We start from the raw sequence: 18,861 nt of genomic DNA on the forward strand, positions 1-18,861 counted from the left end.
TGGCCATCTAAGATGCATCAATTGGTCTCATCCCACCTGGAGCAAAGTAGAATGAAGAACACCAAGGACAGAAGGTAATTATAAGCCCTAGAGACAAAAAGGGCCCCACAGCCTGAGACCAGAATAATTAGATGGTGCCCAGCTACAACTGATGATGGCCCTGACAGGGAACACAACAGAGAACCCCTGATGGAGCAGGAGAGCAGTGGGATGCAGACCCCAAATTCTCGTAGAAAGACCAGTCTTAATGGTGTGAGACTAGAAGGACCCCGGTGGTCATGGCCCCCAGACCCTCTGTTAGCCCAAGAGAGGAACCATACCCAAAGCCAACTCTTCAAACAGGAATTTACTGGACAATGGGATAGAAAGAGATGCTGGTGAAGAATGAGCTGCTTGGATCAAGTAGACACTAGACTATGTTGGTGTCTCCTACCTGGAGGGGAGATCAGAGGGCAGAGAGGGTCAGAAGCTGGCGGAATGGACACGAAAAGAGAAAGTGGAGGGAAGGAGCAGGGTGTCTCAATAAGGGGAGGTCAACAGGAGTATATAGCCAGGTGTATAAGTTTTTGTATAAGAGACTGACTTGTAAACTCACTTTAAGCAGAATAAAAATTTAAATAAATAAAAGGATTCGGACAGATGCAGAGGTGGAGACAGCCTGGATGGAAAGCACTTTGTATCAGGGCCCCCGAGTGTGTGTTGTGGTTTGGGGTGTAAAATGAACTCTGATCTTCCCCCTAAAACCTGCTGCTCCTGCGGTTTTCCCATCTTCATTGATGGTAACTGCTGAGAGTTCTCTTTGATGCTGGTATTTTCTTCAGACTCCACTTCCAATTAGTCAGAAATTTGTTATTTCTTTTCAGCCCAGTGTAGACATTGGACTACATGATCACTACCTCCCTGATTCGTCATTCGGCCAAAGGACGGTCCTGATAAAAGCTGGGAAATCAGTTTACCTTGCGACCCTTGGCTGGCTGAGACCTTAGTGTTTGAGACTTCAGTCTGAGATGATGGGTTCGGGCTCTTGTTTCACGTTTTCCTTTGCACTAACATTCCCCCATGCAAGAGTGATATACTTTGTTGTTGCCAGCCACCCTATTTGGATGTTGGGACCAGACAAAGAAAAAAACAAAAAGAGCAAAGTATCTCAGTTTCAGCTATTACAGAATGTTGTCCCGATTGTTCAGAGTCCTAAATCTGAGGAGGTAACAAATGGGAAAGTTGTCCTCAGGTTTTGGTGGCTGACAAGTTTTCATTAAAGGGAGGCTGGCAATAGGATGGATAGAAGAATGGCCTCTATTCTAGAGGATTGGTGGGTATGTGTATATGAATATTTTCTTCAGTATTGTTTTTCATAATAACAGTTTATATTTCAACAATTACATTATGACTGAGTATGTACTAACGTGTTGATACTGCAAATATGTAATTGTTAAAGAATGGGTTAGACAGTAAAGATTCAGACGATATTAACCCATAACCTATTGCTGTCTAGTCCATTCCCAGTCTAAGCGACCCTATAGGACAGAGTAGAACTGCACGGTAGGGTTTCCAAGGAGCAGCTGACGGATTCGATCTGCTGAGGTTTTAGTTAGCAACCATAGCTCTTAACCACTGCACCACTAGGATTCCTCAGGTGATATTACTGATAACAAATTACAGATCACTTTATTGAGCCCTGACAACACCTCTTATGTACATTAGCTAATTTAAATCTCAGAACGTGTACGGCCTCAAGGAACTACAAGGATAGAATGAGGAGTAGGAAGCAGTGAGGTATCTGAAGGAACTGGATAAGCCAAGAAGAGAGAGAGCCGTCCCCCTCTTGACGCTCCCTGCAATCATAGGCTTTGGGGCTCCTTCCTAGATGGTTCTGGAAACCATTGCTCTGTGGGAAAGCTGCATCTCCCATGCGTTGCACCAGGCACACACTATGCCTTTTCTCCTGTGGGTGTTTGCCACCCAGCCTAGAGGGGCTGAGAAGAACCAAGTATCTGAGGCAGGAGCACGGGCGTAGGATGGGACAGGCAGGAAATTTCAGGCAAGAAGGAGGGCCCATCAATTAATTTTATGCATGAAATGAGAGCCAGTAAGATCAGAGAGCAGACCCCATTTCCCAGGCGGGGCTACAAGCAGACAAGCAGAAGCTGAGAGAGCTGTACTTGAACAATCTTTTGTGTTTCCATGTGAATACGTGCGATGGCACAACGAAGGAGCAAGCGGCCTTTACCTTCTTTCCCTGCACCCCAGCAGGAGCCCTACTCTGATGAAACCCAGGACTCAGCCCGTGAGGCCCTACTCGGCCCTACACTGCCAAGGCCAAGTCCAATGCCAGAGCCGCCTCTTTGCCTCAGGTTGGAGCAACAGTGTCATAAGGCAGCGGGAGACAGGCTGTGGCTTCTCCGGTGGACCTCCTGGCATGGTTCAGGGCAGGAGAAGCACAGGCTGGCAAGCTGACCCATTGACTGCGGTCAGAGTGTGTAGGTCACTAGTCCCCAAGGCAGGGGTAGGAGTCACTGTATTGAGAAAGAGGAGAAGCAGGAGAGTAAGGGGAGAAGGAGGGAAGGGGAGAGAAAACGAGTGCTGGTGGTCTCTACCTGACAAAAGTCAAAGCAGTGGCAAGCCCTAGATGGGTGGTCGTTAAGGTGCAAGGGTGCTGGCCAAAGAGGTACCCAAGCAAGTTCGAAGATCTTCCCCAGGTACCTAAGTGTTAGTGAATGAAACCTCAGCTACAAGTCTGTGAGGAAAGCGCAAATGCACTTCCTAACTACCACCAACTATGCCCTCTTGCTCCCAACATCTGGGGGAATGGCTGGGGTCAGCATGTCCACAGTGCAATGGATTAGCTTCCCACTAAGAAAAATACCACCTCAATCTGGATATTTGCTCTGCCAGATAAGTATGGTTGAAGCTCCTGCCAACACACTGTAGTCTCCTATCTCTTAACTGTACATCCACGGTGACCATCAACCCCCTTGATCTGCCCGCCTGCAATCTGCTCTCTGTGAAATCATTGAGGCCCCAGCTCCCAAGTGGAACCCACATCCTGGCCAAACACACCACCTTGAACCAGAGGTCCCCAACCAGCAACCACTGCACCGTCTCATCTACATACTTCCCAGGCAGGCCCAGGCCACTCCACCTTCCTGGCTGTCACTCTTCTCTTGGGTTAAAATGGACACAAGACAGATCTGAACCCCTCTTGGGAGTATTGAATGGAAAACAGAAAACACTGCGGTGCCTGCTAGAGTCTACAGGAATTAAGGATCACAGCAGTGGGGCTTCAGTGTCATCATTGCCATACCCTGGTATTTCTTTTGCTTATGGCACTCATAACAGTTTTCCATTTTTACATAGTTCACACGCTGCCTTTGCTGGCTCAGTGAACATTACCTTCCTGCACTGTTTTATCTACATAGGGGACATCCTCTATGATCTCACCGACCACTTACCTCTTTCCCACCTTCACGTTTATCACTTTCAGTCACCTCTACCAAAACCTAGTAAGCAGTTAACCAATGAACGGAGCAGAGGAGGCTGAGCTAATGCACCCATACCTATGGTGGGCACTAGGAATGGATTATTCAATAAGCAAGGTACACCCAGGCTTATTTGTGTTTACTTACTACTCTTTCACCAAACCAAAAAAAAAAAAAACCAAGGACGTGGTAAACCCATGTGAAATTATGCACTACAGAGTAACAAACACAATTAAGTGCATGCATACCTTGCTTACTATAAGCCCTTGCGTACCTAGCTTACTGGTTAATCCACCCCTGGTAGGCACAAACATCATGACTTGGCTCACCCTTTCACTCAGCTATCCAGAGCTCAGCTGGATAGCATCCCTGGAGCAGCAGCAACAAACAGTGTGGTCTTCGGTATAGCCAAACAGGAATTTGAATTTCTGCAGGGCTGTGTTAACCTGGGTAAGAGGGTTAGGAGCTGTCTAAAGCCACTTCTACCTGTGTAAATGTGAACATGAAGTAAGGCCAATGTGTTCTGAGAAGCTGCTCACCATCACTCAAGCCTACCTTCTCCCCACCCCTAACCCTCCTGATAACAGAGAATTAGAACTTGATGCAGCTGCTCTTCTACTTCTGGCTCTTGGAGCACACCAGACCTCTGGGAATAATGGGAGACTTCCTGCATGTGGAGGTGGAGAGACAGTGTAAAAATGATTCCCTGACCTGGAACCACACCCATGCTAGGGCACACTGAATCCTAGCCTCTACATATCCAGGTGTGGACCAGTAAATTGAAATTTGCCTCCAAAATTGGAGGGTGCCGAGAGAGTGAAGAAAGGAGTGGTCAACTTCAGCATGGCCGTGAAGGAGTTGATTAGGGATACTTACATATGAGGTGGTCACAGGCAGCCGTAGGACCAAACATCTCCGTACCCAGAGGTAGGGGGTGGAGGTTTTATAGTGGTTAGGGACAATCGTTTCTACATGCCAGGAATGTTACATAAGGACACTTTAGCAAGTTCACATAACAGCTAATGGGCTTGGAAAACAGCAGTAGACCTATGGAAACAGCAGTGAACTAACAGAAAGTGTGAGGGCAGACATGTTCGGCCTCACAAAGCCTGTTTCCCCTTCACTAGACCACTAGGAAACTTACATTTCTGTAAGTCAAGGAGTGAGTTGCCCCTTCCCAGCGGCACTTCAGAACTGACTTTAGATATGTTTTTGCATGGCACCAGCATGTGGAGAGATGGTTACAGGATCCAGAGCAGTGGATGAGCTTGCCAGCAGGAGGCAGGATGGATAGCATCCAGGGTAAGAGAACCAAGATTTTGGTATGTCCAACTTCAAAAAAAGCACTCAGATGGATGCAGGAGCAGAGACAGGCTGGACGGAAAGTTCTTCCAAGCAAGACTCAGGACCCTGAACCAGATGGTCCGCCTAAAACCTGCTACACCTGCCCTTTTCCCATCTTTGTTTTTTCCCATCTTAGTTGGTGGCAACTCCATCCTTCCATATACTAAGGCCAAGAAATATGAGAGTTTTCTGTGATGCTGGAGTTTTCCTTTGACCCAAAACCCAATTAGTCAGAAATTTATATTTTCTAGTCTGTGTAGGGAGCCCTGGTGGCACAGTGGTTAAGAAATTGGCTGCTCACCAAAATCCCAGCAGTTCAAATCCACAAGCCACTCCTTGGAAAAACCTATGGGGCAGTTCCACTCTGAGCTATAGGGTTGGTATGAGTCACAACCAACCCAATGGCAAAAGGTTTGGAGTTTTTGTTGTTGTTTTGTTTTTTAAGTCAGTCTAGTGTGGACATTGATCTATGCCAGGGTTTCTCAACCACAGCACTATTAATAGTTTACACTGGATAATTCTTTTTTGTGGAGGGCTCTTCTGTGCATTGCAGGATGTTTAGCAACATCTTTGGCCTCTGCCAACTAGGGGCTAGTAGGCTCTCTGCCACCCTTAACATGACAATCAAAAAGTCTCCAGACATTGTCTAATGTACCAAGAAGGGGAGGAAAATTTACCCCCTACTGAGAACCACTGATGTACAATATCTCAGTGTTCCTTGGCTTCTGTCTTCCCCTGTGTATGTGTCTCTGAGTCTACTCTGCTCTTTTTAAAAGGCACCACATAGAAGCGGTTAGGTTTAGAACCACCTGACTCTGTTATGACCTCATTAACATCACAAAAGAAAACTATGTCCAAACAAAGTCATATTTACAAGTACAGGTGTTAGGAATTCAATGCATAATTTGGGGGGTATATAACTCAATCTATCACAGGGTCACCAGTACGAGTGAGGGCATGTGTCCCACACTGAATTGATTTGTGTGGTAGTTACATGGGTGTTTTACATAGTTCAAAATTTGTTGAGCTGTGTGAAAATGCAGAACATAACTGAAGGACTTACACTACCTGACTTAGAGACTTACTATCAGCTGTAATAGGCAAGCCAGTCATATCAGGATACGTAAATAAATAAATGGACAGTTTGAGAAAGCTGAAAATGACCCACACATCTATGGTCAATAAGTTTTCGATAAATGCTGTTCAATGAGGAAAGGAAATAGTTTCAATAACTTGTGTTGGGATAGCTGGATATACATATCAGGGGATAAAAACCTTTATTTCTACCTACACTACACACAAAAGTTAATTTGAGATGAATCATACACAAAAATATAAAAATTAAAGGCATAAAGCAATGTGAAAACATCTTTGTGTTCTGGTGGTAGGTAAAGATTTATTAAACATGAAGCAGAAGAGTAAAAGAAATGATAAACTTGACTACGCCAACATTAAAAATACATTATCTATCTAAGATACAACTCTTAGTCTCTTCTAGACCAGAACAAAGGAGAAGAAAAAAAAAAACTAAAGACTCAAGGGAGCAATTAATTAGTCCAAAGGACTAATGGACCACATGAACCACAGCCTACATGATCCCGAGACCAGAAGAACTAGATGGTGCCCAGCTACCACTACAGACTACTCTGACTAGGATTACAACAGAGGGTCACGGATAGAGCGAGAGAAAAATGTAGAACAAGTGGTCACATTCACGAAAAACATCAGACTTACTGGTGTAACCACCTGAACCAGACTAGGACCGGGTCAGGTCCAGGTCCCTGCTCAGCGCAGCGTGTCTGAACAGAAACGGACATGGTTGTTTAGGCAAAGTGAAAGCATTTATTTAGTTGACCAAGTAAAGGAGCATGCCGGGAGTCCAGTCGCCAAGGCAGCTCCCTGAAACTTGGCTAGGGTCAGCTTTTATGAGGTCATCATAGTAAACAGAATCAGGAAGTTATACATATTCATGATTTTTTGCTGGTTATTCATTGTGGAGCAGGGTTAGGAATTGGCACAGAAGTGATTGTTGGACCTGCAGCCTCTGAAATGCACTTGGCTTTCACAGATGACATAATCCAGTGATTTTTTTGTTCCTTGACATGAGTCTTTTTGTTCATTGATATGAGTTTTCTGATTTATCTGCACATGCCTGGTGGTGTGGTGCTGGTTTTTCTTGGAACTTGTTTATGACTTTTAGCTGCAGAATTACCTGAAGTTCAAACAGTGTAAAGAGTAGGTAAGTAGTTAGACATAAACAGTTTTGATCTGAAGCCCCAATATAGCCTGCTTCCATGGTGAGGGCAGGAGTGCGTGCGGTTTAGCAACCACCTTGCCGGTCTGACAGAGACTGGAGGAACTACTGAGAATATGGCCCCCGGACACCCTTCTAACTCAGAATTGAAGCCATTCCCAAAGTTCACCTTTCAGCCAAAGATTAGACAGCCCTATAAAACAAACAATAACACATACGAGGAATGTGCTTCTTAGATCAATCAAGTACATGAGATCAAATGGGCAACACCTGCCTAAAAACAAAGATGAGAAAGCTAAAACGGACAGGAAAACTGGATGAATGGAACTGGGGACCCAGGATAGAAAGGGGAATGTGGGGAGTACTGTCACAATGTGTGAGTGCAACAAAGGCCACAAAACAATTTGTGTATAAATTTTTGATTGAGAACTAATTTGCTCTGTAAACTTTGACCTAAATCACAATTAAAAAAAAAATTTTTTTTCCATTAAACGACACCGTTAAGAAAGTCAATAGGCAAGTCACAGATGGGGAGAAAATATTCAGAAAACAATTAAAAAAAGGCCAAAACCAAAACAAAAAATCCACTGTATCACAATTGTATAAAGAGTTTCTCCAAGCTGATTGGTTTGAACTACCTACCTTTCAGTTAGCAGCCGAGCACTTAACCACTGTGCTACCAGGGCTCCTACATATAGAAATCCAGGTCAGACATTCTCTGCAGAGATTTTGCCACATTTTCTGCTTGGACTAAAGTGCTTGGACGAAAACCAGAGGTCAACAGCTTCCAGGTCCCCCTTCCTTCTTCTGAGGTAGCTCAGAGCCAGCCCACCACCTTCACAGCTCCCCTACAAACCCAAGGCTCCCACTGCTCCCGCGGGGCATAACAGATGCTGCCAGAACTACAACCACAACACCAATGCCACGATCAACCTCCACAGCTCTATTTCTACATTGCCTACCTGCCCATGTCTTACTACTTTGACTTTGATGATGTGGCTTAGAAGAATTCTACCAAATATTTTCTTCACTAATGTCATGAGGAAACAGAATATGCTGAGAAACTAATGAAGCTACAGAACCATGGTAGTGGTCAATTCTTTGGTGGAACCAGAGACTGTGATGACTGGGAGAGCCAGCTGAGTGCAGTGGAATGGGCCTTTTGGCCTTACACTTGGAAAACAGTGTGAGTCAGTACTACTGGAACTGCACAAACTGTCACTGACAAAAGTCCCTCCAGCATACACACGTGTGTGAACTTATTGAGACCCACTACCTGAAAGAGCAGGTGAAATCCATGAAATAATTGGGTGATTATGTAACCAACTTGCACAAGATGGGACTCCTTGAATCTGGCCTGGCAGAGTATCTCTTTATCCAGCGCACCCTGGGAGACAGCAATGAAGAGAGCTAAGCTTTAGACTGGCCTCCCCATACCCACGGGGCTGACTTCTGTGGTCACCAAGGCAGTGCATACATGTTGGATTTATTGTTACATTTTCTGTAAGTTCTACCAAAACACCCACTTAAGTTCTTTTATTTGTTCCATTCCTTCAAATAAAGTAAGTTGGTACACTTCCGCACATCTCTCCCCGCCCCTATACCCAAACCCAGTGCCGTCAAGTCAATTCTGACTCATAGAGACCCTATAGGACAGAGTAGAACTGCCCCATAGAGTTTCCAAGGAGCACCTGGTGGATTCGATCTGCCGTTCCTTTGGTTAGCGGCTGTAGCACTTAACCACTATCCCACCAGGGTTTCCCCCCACCCCTATAAAAATACACCCCCCAAAAAGCCAACAATCAAAATTCTTTAAATCTTGAAACGGGCAAAGGACTATAACAGATTCTTCTGAGAGGAAGCTAAATACATGGTCAAGAACACACATAAAGGAGTGCTTAGTATAATTAGTTATCAAGAAAATGGATTTTAAAACCCACATTGAGATATCACCACTCCCAGTAGAATGGCTAAAATTATAAAGACTGGAAACACCCAATCTTGGTGAAGAGGGGGAACAACAATGTCTTGGGCTGGGTTCTCTAGAGAAGCAAAACTAGTAACGTGTATAAATATATAGGGAGAGATTTATATCAAGGAAACAGCTCACGCAATTGTAGGGGTTGGAACGTCCAAAGTCCTTGGATCAAGATAGAGGCCTTTCCCAATTCACGGAACCACAGAAGCTGGTGAACCCAAGATGAGTACGTTGGACAGCAGGACTCCCACTAACAGGCTGTGACAGTGGAGGAATCCCAAAGGTCAGCAGCAGGCAAGACCTCAAGATTTCTCCTGAGTCACGTAGCCGCAGGGGCTGGCAGACCCAAGATAGGCAGCCTGGGGAACAGGACTCTTGCTCGCAGGCCATGAAGATCAGGAGATCCCAAGATGGACAGGCAAGGCTGCTAGCTTAAGTCCCAGGAACCAGAGGCCAGACAAGAGATAGCTGCTGGATCCAGAACAAGCCAACAACTTCTGCAAGGTGAGCAGGAAGGAAGTAGGCAGTGGAAGGCAGAGAGATGAAGGCTGAGGGGGCAATGAGCTGCCAGAAGGCCCACCCCTGCCAGTATCACTCAGCAGATTCCATCATGGGGGTGATCACATACCAAATTTCAACAGGGAAGTGATCACAACATTATACATCTGCCAAAACACTGAGAATCATGGCCCAGCCAAGTTGATACACAATCTTAACCATCATAGTCCACCCCTTGTCAACTTGGTATCTGTACACATCTCCCCAAACCATACATAACCTCTGAATAAGCACAATTACAAAGTTATACTTGTGCCTAACATGATACAACTAACACACTTAAACCAAAAATGCACTAGCCCCATTTACATCTTTATTTTATAAGTGAAGAAAACAAAAATATCTGATGCACACATACAAAGCAGAAATACTCATAACAATTACAGTCCTTGTTTCTGCAAATGGTCATGTGGCCATAACTGGTATTTAGAATTACCTTCTTCCACCAACCATTCTGTGTTCCCTTTGCCCTCAGCAAGCACCTCAGCTGGTCGTGGCTCTTTGACTGGTGGGGTGACCCAAACCTTCATTCCTGAAGGATCTGGTCCATTAATAGTCATGTTGGAATTGGATTGCTGTAGTTTTCCATTGGCTTTAATCACAGGACATGGTGGTACTAAGAGACACCCTAAGGGATCCCCTGCATTCCAGACATACTCTTCTTTACCTCTATTATGTAATATCAATCTGATTTCCTCTTGGTATTCTGGATCAATCACACCAGCCAGTATGGTAACTCCCTTTTTTGCCTGTTGATCCAGAGGCATAAGTAGCCCAAAGTGGCCAGGTGGTATTCTTAGCTTCCAGTTCAGTGGAATTGGTGATGTGGCTCTAGGTGGGAGCATTCCTCCCTTTGGAACTGAGACCTCTAGGCCTGCAGAGCATAAGGTTGTGGGGGCAGGAAGCAAAAATCTTGCAAGTGGTTCACTAGGGGTAATAGTGAGTGGTGCCACTCCCATTTCCACCCCTTGATTCCTGGACCCATGAATCCTTGCTATGGGAGAAACAGCACCATATATCGGATGCTGGTTTAGTGCATATACAGCCTCCTGGAGAACATTGCTCCAACCCTGCAAGGTATTGTCACCTAGGTGGTGCCGTAATTGTGTCTTTAGGGGGCCATTCCATCATTCTGTCAAGGCAGCTGCTTCAGGATGATGGGAAACATGGTAATACCAGTGAATTCCATGAGCATGGGCCCACTGCCGCACTTCGTTTGCTGTGAAGTGAGTCCCTTGATCAGATGCAATGCTGTGCGGGATACCATGATGATGGATAAGGCATTCTGTAAGTCCACAGATGGTAGTTTTGGCAGAAGCATGGCATGCAGGGAAGGCAATTCCATATCCAGAGTAAGTGTCTATTCCAGTAAGGACAAAATTCTGCCCTTTCCGTGCTGGAAGTGGTCCAGTGTAATTAACTTGCCACCAAGTTGCTGGCTGGTCACCTCAAGGGACTGTGCCATATTGAGAACTCAGTGTTGGTTTCTGCTGCTGGCAGACTCGGCACTCAGCAGTGGCTGTAGCCAAGGTAGCCCTGGTGGGTGGAAATTCATGTTACTGGGCCCGTGCACAACCTCCGTCTCTGGCACCATGGATACTTTTTTCGTCAACCCATAGGGCAATGATGGGAGTAGCGGGGGAACGAGCATTAGTGGTTTCCACAGAAAGTGTCACCTATCCACTTGATTTTTAAAATCATCCTCTGCTGAGGTCACCTTTTGTCACATGAGACACAAATATCTTCAGTTCTTTGGCCCATTCAGAGAGGTCTATCCACATACTTCTTCCCCATAAGTTCTTGTCTCCAATTTTCCCCTCATGTTCCTTCCAAGTCCCTGACCATCCAGCCAAACCATTGGCCACAGCCCATGAATCAGTATACAATTGCACATCTGGCCATTTTTCCTTCTAAGCAAAAGGAACAACCAAGTGCACTGCTCAAAGTTCTGCCCACTGGGAGGCTTTCCCTTCACCACTGTCCTTCAGGGAGGTCTCAGAAAGGGACTATAGTGCTGTCGCTGTCCACTTTTGAGTGGTACCTGCATATTGCGCAGAACCATCTGTAAACCAGGCACGAGTTTTCTTCAGTCAACTGGTCATAAGGAACTCCCCATGAGGCCATAGGTGCAGACTGGGAGATCAATGGTAATGTGACAGAAGTGGAGACCATGGGCATTCAGGCCACTTCCTCATGCAACTTAATTCTGCCTTGAGGTCCTTCTCAGGACTGATCTTGTATATACCACTTCCATTTAATGATGGGATGCTGCTGTGCATGTCCAACTTTATTACTTTATGGATCAGACAACACCCAGTTAGTGATGGACACCTCAGACCACATGGTTCCTTGGTGGCCCATGGTTAAGTGTTCAGTCTCTACTAAGGCCCAGTAACAAGTAAAAAGCTGTTTCTTAAAAGAACAGTAGTTATCTGCAGAGGATGGCATGATTTTGCTCCAAAATCCTAAGGGCCTATGCTGTGATTCACCAATAGGGTCCTGCCAAAGACTCCAAACAGCAACTCTATTCGCCATGGACACTTCAGCTGGATCATATGGCCCAAGTGGCAGACAGGCTTGCACAGCAGCCTGAACCTGTTGTAGAGCCTTCTCTTGTTCCAGGCCCCACTCAAAACTAGTAGGTTTTTGAGTTACTTGATAAATAGGCTGGAGTAGCACACCCAAATGAGGAATATGTTGCTTCCAAAACCCAAAGAGGGCCACTAGGCACTATGCCTCCTTTTTAGTTGTGGGAGCATCCAGATGCAATCACTTATCCTTCACTTTAGAAGGAATATCTTGACATGCCCCACACCACTGGATCTCAAGAAATTTCACTGAGGTGGAAGATGCCTGAATTTTTGTGGGATTAATTTCCTACCCACTAGCACGCAAATGTTTTACCAATAAGTCCAGAGCCATTGACATTTCTTCCCTACTAGGTCCAATAAGCATAATGTCATCAATGTAATGGACCTGTGTGACATCTTGTGGAAAGGAAAGGCAATTGAGGTCCCTCGGGACCAAATTATGACATGGGGCTGGAAGGTTGATGTAGCCGTGAGGTAGGCAAGTAAAGGTGTATTGCTGGTCTTGCCAGTTGAAGGCAAAATGCTTCTGGTGGTCCTTTGAAATAGGAATGGAGAAAAAGGCATTCGCCAGATCAATAGCTGCATACCAGGTACAAGGAGATGTATTAATTTGCTCAAGCAATGCAACTATGTCTGCAACAGCAGCTACAATTGGAGTCACCACCTGGTTAAGTTTTTGATAATCTACTGTCATTCTCCAAGATCCATCTGTTTTTTGCACAGGCCAAATAGGAGAGTTGAATGGGGGTGTAGTGGGAATCACCACCCCTGCATCCTTCAAGTTCTTAATGGTGGCAGTAATCTCTACAATACCTCCAGGAATGCAGTATTGCTTTTGGTTTACTGTTTTCCTAGGTATGGGCAGTTCTAATGGCTTTTGCTTGGCTTTTTCTACCATAATAACCCTTACTCCATTTGTCAGGGATCCAATATGGATGCTAATTGCTGAGCATATCTATTCCAAATATGCATTCTGGAACTGGGGAAATCACTACAGGATGGGTTTGGAGACCACTGGACCTACTGTGAGACAGACATGAGCCAAGACTCCATTAATAACCTGGACTCCATATGCCCCTACTCTGACTGGTGGGTCACAGTGACGTTTTGGGTCTCCTGGAATTAATGTCAGTTCAGAGCCAGTATCCAGTAATCCCCAAAAAGTCTGATTATTTCCTTTTCCTGAATGAACAGTCACTCTTGTAAAGGCTGTAGATCCCTTTGGGGAAGGCAGGAAGAGATTAACAGTATAAATTCTTGGCAGTGTATTGGAGTCCTACCCCAAGGGGACCTGGCCTCCCCTTTAATCACGGGGTTGTGGGTCTTTAAACTTGCTAAAATCAGGGCGGTTTGAGAGACTGTGACTCTCTATTCTGGTGGTTCGAGTTAGACTGCTGTTCACCTGACCTAGAATTCATCCTTTTGTACAGATCAAGTAAATATTTGGTAGGTTTCCCATCTATTTCACTCCTAGGGACATCATGACTAAGTGGCTAGTGCCATAAGTCCATACAAGTCAGACTATTCTGATTACTGCTTTGACTCCACTGTCATTATGGTAACCACGCCCACCTTGTTTTTTGCTGATTGAGTGCAGCCACTTCGCCGCTACTACTATGGGGTCCAATTGGCCCCATTGTAGCTAGGTGCCTTAATTCAGTTAGGGCAGTTCTCACTGTCAAATCTGACTGACGTAAAATAACATTCACAGCAGTCTTCAAGGATGCTGGAGCTCCCTTCCCAAATTTGCTCCTCGCAGTTGTGGAAAAAGGTGTGTCCTCTGGGTGTTCTATGTGTGGGACTGTGGGTCTAACCTGATAAATCCACTCCAGCATGCCAATTTTCCGAAGTCTTTGGATACCTTCTTCTACAGTACACCAAGGCAGGTCTGGTACTTCAACTTGGTTTAGTGTAGGTCACTGTGTAATCCGTGCTTCAGCAACCCAGCCAAACAAACTACTAGAGCCTTTCCTAACTTCTTAAGCTGAAACATTGAATGAAGAATCTGTTTTTAGCAGACCCATATCAATAAATTCAGACTGATCCATCTTTATGTTCCTTGCACCGTTATCCCACACCCTTAATAGCCATTCCCACACATATTCACAGGTTCCTGTTTGTACATATTAGAAAAGTAGTTCTTTTGGAGTGTAGCATACCTTCTCCTGGGTCACAGTTTGTACTTAACCTTCTAGGGTTTGCTGGGACTTAAGTCTATTTATAGGTCTAGAAGCCAGAATCAGTAGTATGGAATTGTTTTGAGAACATTCAGAATTCTTTTGTAAAGCATCTACCTTTGGAGATGCCGCAGGCAGTGACTCCAGCAAGGGCTCTTTAGAGGCAGCTGGGCTAGCACTAATCTCATTAGATCGGAGATGGGGGTGGGGCGCTAATGGTTTTTCTGGGCAGGGTGCTGTAGGAGACAAACATGAAGTAATTTTTTTGGATGGGAGAGGTTCTGTTGGCAGGAGTGATTCAACTTCAACAGAATTTAGGGGCTCCCTGTCTCCAGCTTCCTGATTACCTGTCCATATGTGCCCATTCCAATTTTCAGGATCCCATTTCTTCCCAATCAGTGCCCTCACGCCAACTTTAGACACCTCTCTAGGTTGGCAATTGAGCTGGCGTTGTAATTCAGCCACTCTTACAATAAGAGTCTGGGTTTGGCTTTCAGCAATTTCAGCTGTTAAAAAAAAAAAAAAGCTGTTACTACAAGAAATAAGTCTTTATTTCACAGCACAAGTGGAAGCTTTGAGGTCGTTTATGCGGCACTCGAGCTTTGACTCTCAAGCTGAGCACATCTCTTTCTTTCACCACTTTGTCTTGCGAAAGTAGGACCCACCAACCAGCTTCCTTATACTTCTCATTCTGACAAAACTCTAGAAATGTATCACACATGTGTCTACCCAGAGCCTCACCTTTCACCAATGCCTGATCTACTGATGGTGGTATTTTGAGTATTTTTATTGCCACCTCACGCCGTGGATTAGCAGTGCCCTCTTTACTGTTGGAAGCAGAGTCATCAACATCTTTAAGACTAACCAGATTTGAGAACCGATTTAGAAAATTCATCCTTACAATTTTGTTTCTCTAGAACCAGTGTCGGTACCAAATGTCTTAGGATGGGTTCTCTAGAAAACAAAACCAGTAACGCATATAAAGATATATACAGAGATTTATATCAAGGAAACAGCTCTCGAGATTGTAGGGGTTGGAACGTCCCAAGTCCCTGGATCAGGCTAGAGGCCTTTCCCAATTCGAGGAACCACAGAAGCTGGTGAACCCAAGATGAGCAGTTTGGACAGAAGGACTCCTGCTCACAGGCTGTGACAGTCAAGTAGTCCCAAAGGTCAGCAGGCAAGACCTCAAGGTTTCTCCTGAGGCACATAGCTGCAATGGATGGTGAATGCAAGATTGGTAGGTTGGGGAGCAGGACCGTTGCTTGCAGGCCATGAAGATCGACGAATACCAAGATGGACAGGTAAGCTGCTAGCTCAAGTCTCAAGAACCAGAGGTCAGACAAGAGATAGCCACTGGATCCAGAACAAGCCAACAACTTTTGCAAGGCGAGCAGGAAGGAATTAGGCCATGGAAAGTGGAGAGATGAAGGCTGAGGGGGTGGTGAGCCGCCACAGGCCCCACCCCCACCAGTACCACTCAGCAGATTCTATTATGGGAGTGATCACATATCAAATTTCAACAGGGAAGTGATCACAACATTATACAACTACCAAAACACTGAGAATCATGGCCCAGCTAGTTGACACACAATCTTAACCATCACAAACCACAACCCTCACACATTGTTGATGGCAAGGTAAAGCAGTAAAACTACTTTGAAAAAGAGGTTTGGCAGTTTTTATGAATTTAATCACATACCTTTCCTTTGTGCCAGCAATTCTTTACTTAGATAATTTTTAAAGAAAAAGAAAATGTCAAGTAACAAATGAAAACGTATTTCCACAAAACTATTCATGGAAACAATGTTCACAGTAACATTATTCACAATAGTCAACACTGGAAACAACCTAAAGGTCCGTTATCCATTGAGTAGTAAAGAAACTGTGGAATATTCATGCGATGGAATAGTGCTCAGTAATAAACAAGGGGTGAACTTCTGATATATTCAACATCATGGATAAAAATCACAGATATTATGCAGAGAGAAACAGTTTGGGCAGAAAGAAGTACATATGGTATGGTTCCATTTACATGAAGCCCTAGAAAAAGCAAAACTAATGTGAAAAAATCAGGACAGTGGTTGTCAATTGATAATGCAGACAATGACAATGATTTGATGATTTTCCAAATTATGACATTATTGATTGAGTAGTCACTAAATCTAAACATATCTGGCAATAACAATATAAAGTAGTTTCTTTAAATGTTGAGGCACATAATATTTAAGTTACTTAACCAAGAACATACATAGATTGCATTAGGTTTCCAGCCCACAACCTGTGTCTCTTTGGATCCCTCTCATTCTGTTTCAAGTTTTTCTGGATTGGTCAGCTGCAAAGAAGGAATGAAAGAAGGAGAAAGAAGACTAGGAAGGGGAAGATGGAGGGAAATATGGGCCCTGTAACTGACAAAGAGCAGAGAAGATAACTATTACGAATGTTTTTACCATATAGAGAAGATTTCTGTGAGGCAAGGGAAATGGTAGTCAACAAGCTTGCTGTGGGTAGGACAGGAATTTTAGATGTCATGGTATAAAAATGGTTTATCTGTTATTATACCAGTGCCAGTCTGTTTTGATTGCTGTAGCTGTGTATTATGTTTTAAAATCAGGAAGTGCGAGTCCTCCTACTTTGTTCTTCTCTTTCAACATTGTTTTAGCTATTCAGGGCCTCTGGCAATCTATATAAAGTTGAGGATTTGTTTTTCTATTCCTGTAAAGAAGATTGTTGGAATTTTGATCAGAATTGTGTTGAATCTGTAGATTGCTTTTGGTAATATTGACATTTTAACAATATTAAGTCTTCCAATGTATGATTATAGAATATATATGCTGTAAGCAGCCATCTAGGATATTCCACTGGTCTCTCTCCTTTCAGAGCAAGGAAGAATGAAGAAAACTAAGACACACAGGAAAGATTAGTCCAAAGGACTAATAGATCACATCTACCACAACCTCCACCAGACTGAGTCCGGTACAACTAGATGGTGCCTGGCTACCACCACTGACTGCTCTGACAGGGAGGGTACTAGACAGAGCTGGAGAAAAATGTAGAAGAAAATTCTAACCCAAAAAGAAAGACCAGACTTGCTGGTCTGACAGAGACTGAGAGTATGGCCCCCAGCCACACTTTCAGCTCAATAATGAGGTCACTCCCAAGTTTCACCCTTCAGCCAAAGATTGAACAGGCCCAAGGAACAAAACAAGACTAAAGAGGGAACCAGCCCTGAGGCTGGGACTGGAAGGAAGGAGGGAAGAGGAAAGCTGGTAATAGGGAACCTAGTATTGAGATGGGAGAGTGTTGATATGTTGTGGGGTTGTTAACCAATGTCATACAACAATGTGTGTACTAACTGTTTGATGAGAAACTAGTGTGTTTTGTAAACTTTCATCTGAAGTTCAATTAAATAAATAAAATAAAATAAAAATATAATCTTTGTCTGAAGAGTTGACTTCGGGAATGTTTTTAGGTTTGGGCTAACAGGAAGTCTGGGACCATGTCTTCTGGAGTCCCTCCCGTCTCAGTCAGACCATCAAGTCTGGTCTTTTTACTAGAATTTGAGTTCTGCACCCCACTTTTCTCCCCCTCTATCAAGGACTCTCTTTTTTGTTCTCTGTCAGTACAGTCATTGGTGGTAGCTGGGCACCATCTAGTTCTTCTGGTCTCAGGCTGATGGAGTCTTTGGTTTATATGGCCCTTTCTGTCTCTTGGGCTCATATTTTCCTTATGTCCTTGGTGTTCTTCATTCTCCTTTGCTCCAGGTGGGTTGGGACCAATTGATGCATCTTAGATGGCTGCTTGCTAACTCTTAAGACCCCAGATGCAACTCATCAAAGTGGGATGCAGGACATTTTCTTAATAAATTTTGTTATGCCACTTGACCTAGATGTCTCCTGAAACTATGGTCCCCAGACCCCCATCCCTGCTACTCTGTCCCTCAAAGTGTTGGCTGTATTCAGGAAACTTCTTAGTTTTTAGTTTAGACAAGTTGGGCTGACTTCCCCTGTATTGTGTGTTGTCTTTCCCTTGACCTAAAATATCTCTTGTCTAATATCTAGTTCGTGAATACCCTTCTGCCTCCCTCCCAACCCTCTTAACCATCAAAGAATATTTTCTTCTGTGTTTAAACCTTTTCTTGACTTCTTGTAATAGTCGTCTCATACAACATTTGTCCTTTTGCGACTGACGAATTTCACAAACCATAATGTCTTCCAGATTCATCCATGTTATGAGGTGTTTTGCAGATTCATCATTGTTCTTTATCGTTGCATAGTATTCCATTGTGTGAATATACCATAATTGGTTTATCCATTCATCTGTCGATGGGCACCTAGGTTATTTCCATCGTTTTGCTATTGTGAACAGGGCAGCAATGTACATGGGTATGCATATATTTGGTCATGTGAGGGCTCTTATTTCTCTAGGATATATTGCAAGGAGTGGGATTGCTGGATTGTATGGTACCTCTATTTTTAGC

At 44.3% G+C, this 18,861-nt stretch overlaps 1 pseudogene; it reads left to right on the forward strand.

Annotated features, from left to right (window-relative positions):
- Positions 1–2,199: 2,199 nt before the first annotated feature.
- On the forward strand, positions 2,200–16,555 carry LOC126071410 (ferritin heavy chain-like; annotated as a pseudogene).
- The last annotated feature ends 2,306 nt before the right edge of the window (positions 16,556–18,861 follow it).

The sequence above is a fragment of the Elephas maximus genome, chromosome 3 (genome assembly GCF_024166365.1).
Source record: "Elephas maximus indicus isolate mEleMax1 chromosome 3, mEleMax1 primary haplotype, whole genome shotgun sequence".
Taxonomy (NCBI): Eukaryota; Metazoa; Chordata; class Mammalia; order Proboscidea; family Elephantidae; genus Elephas; species Elephas maximus.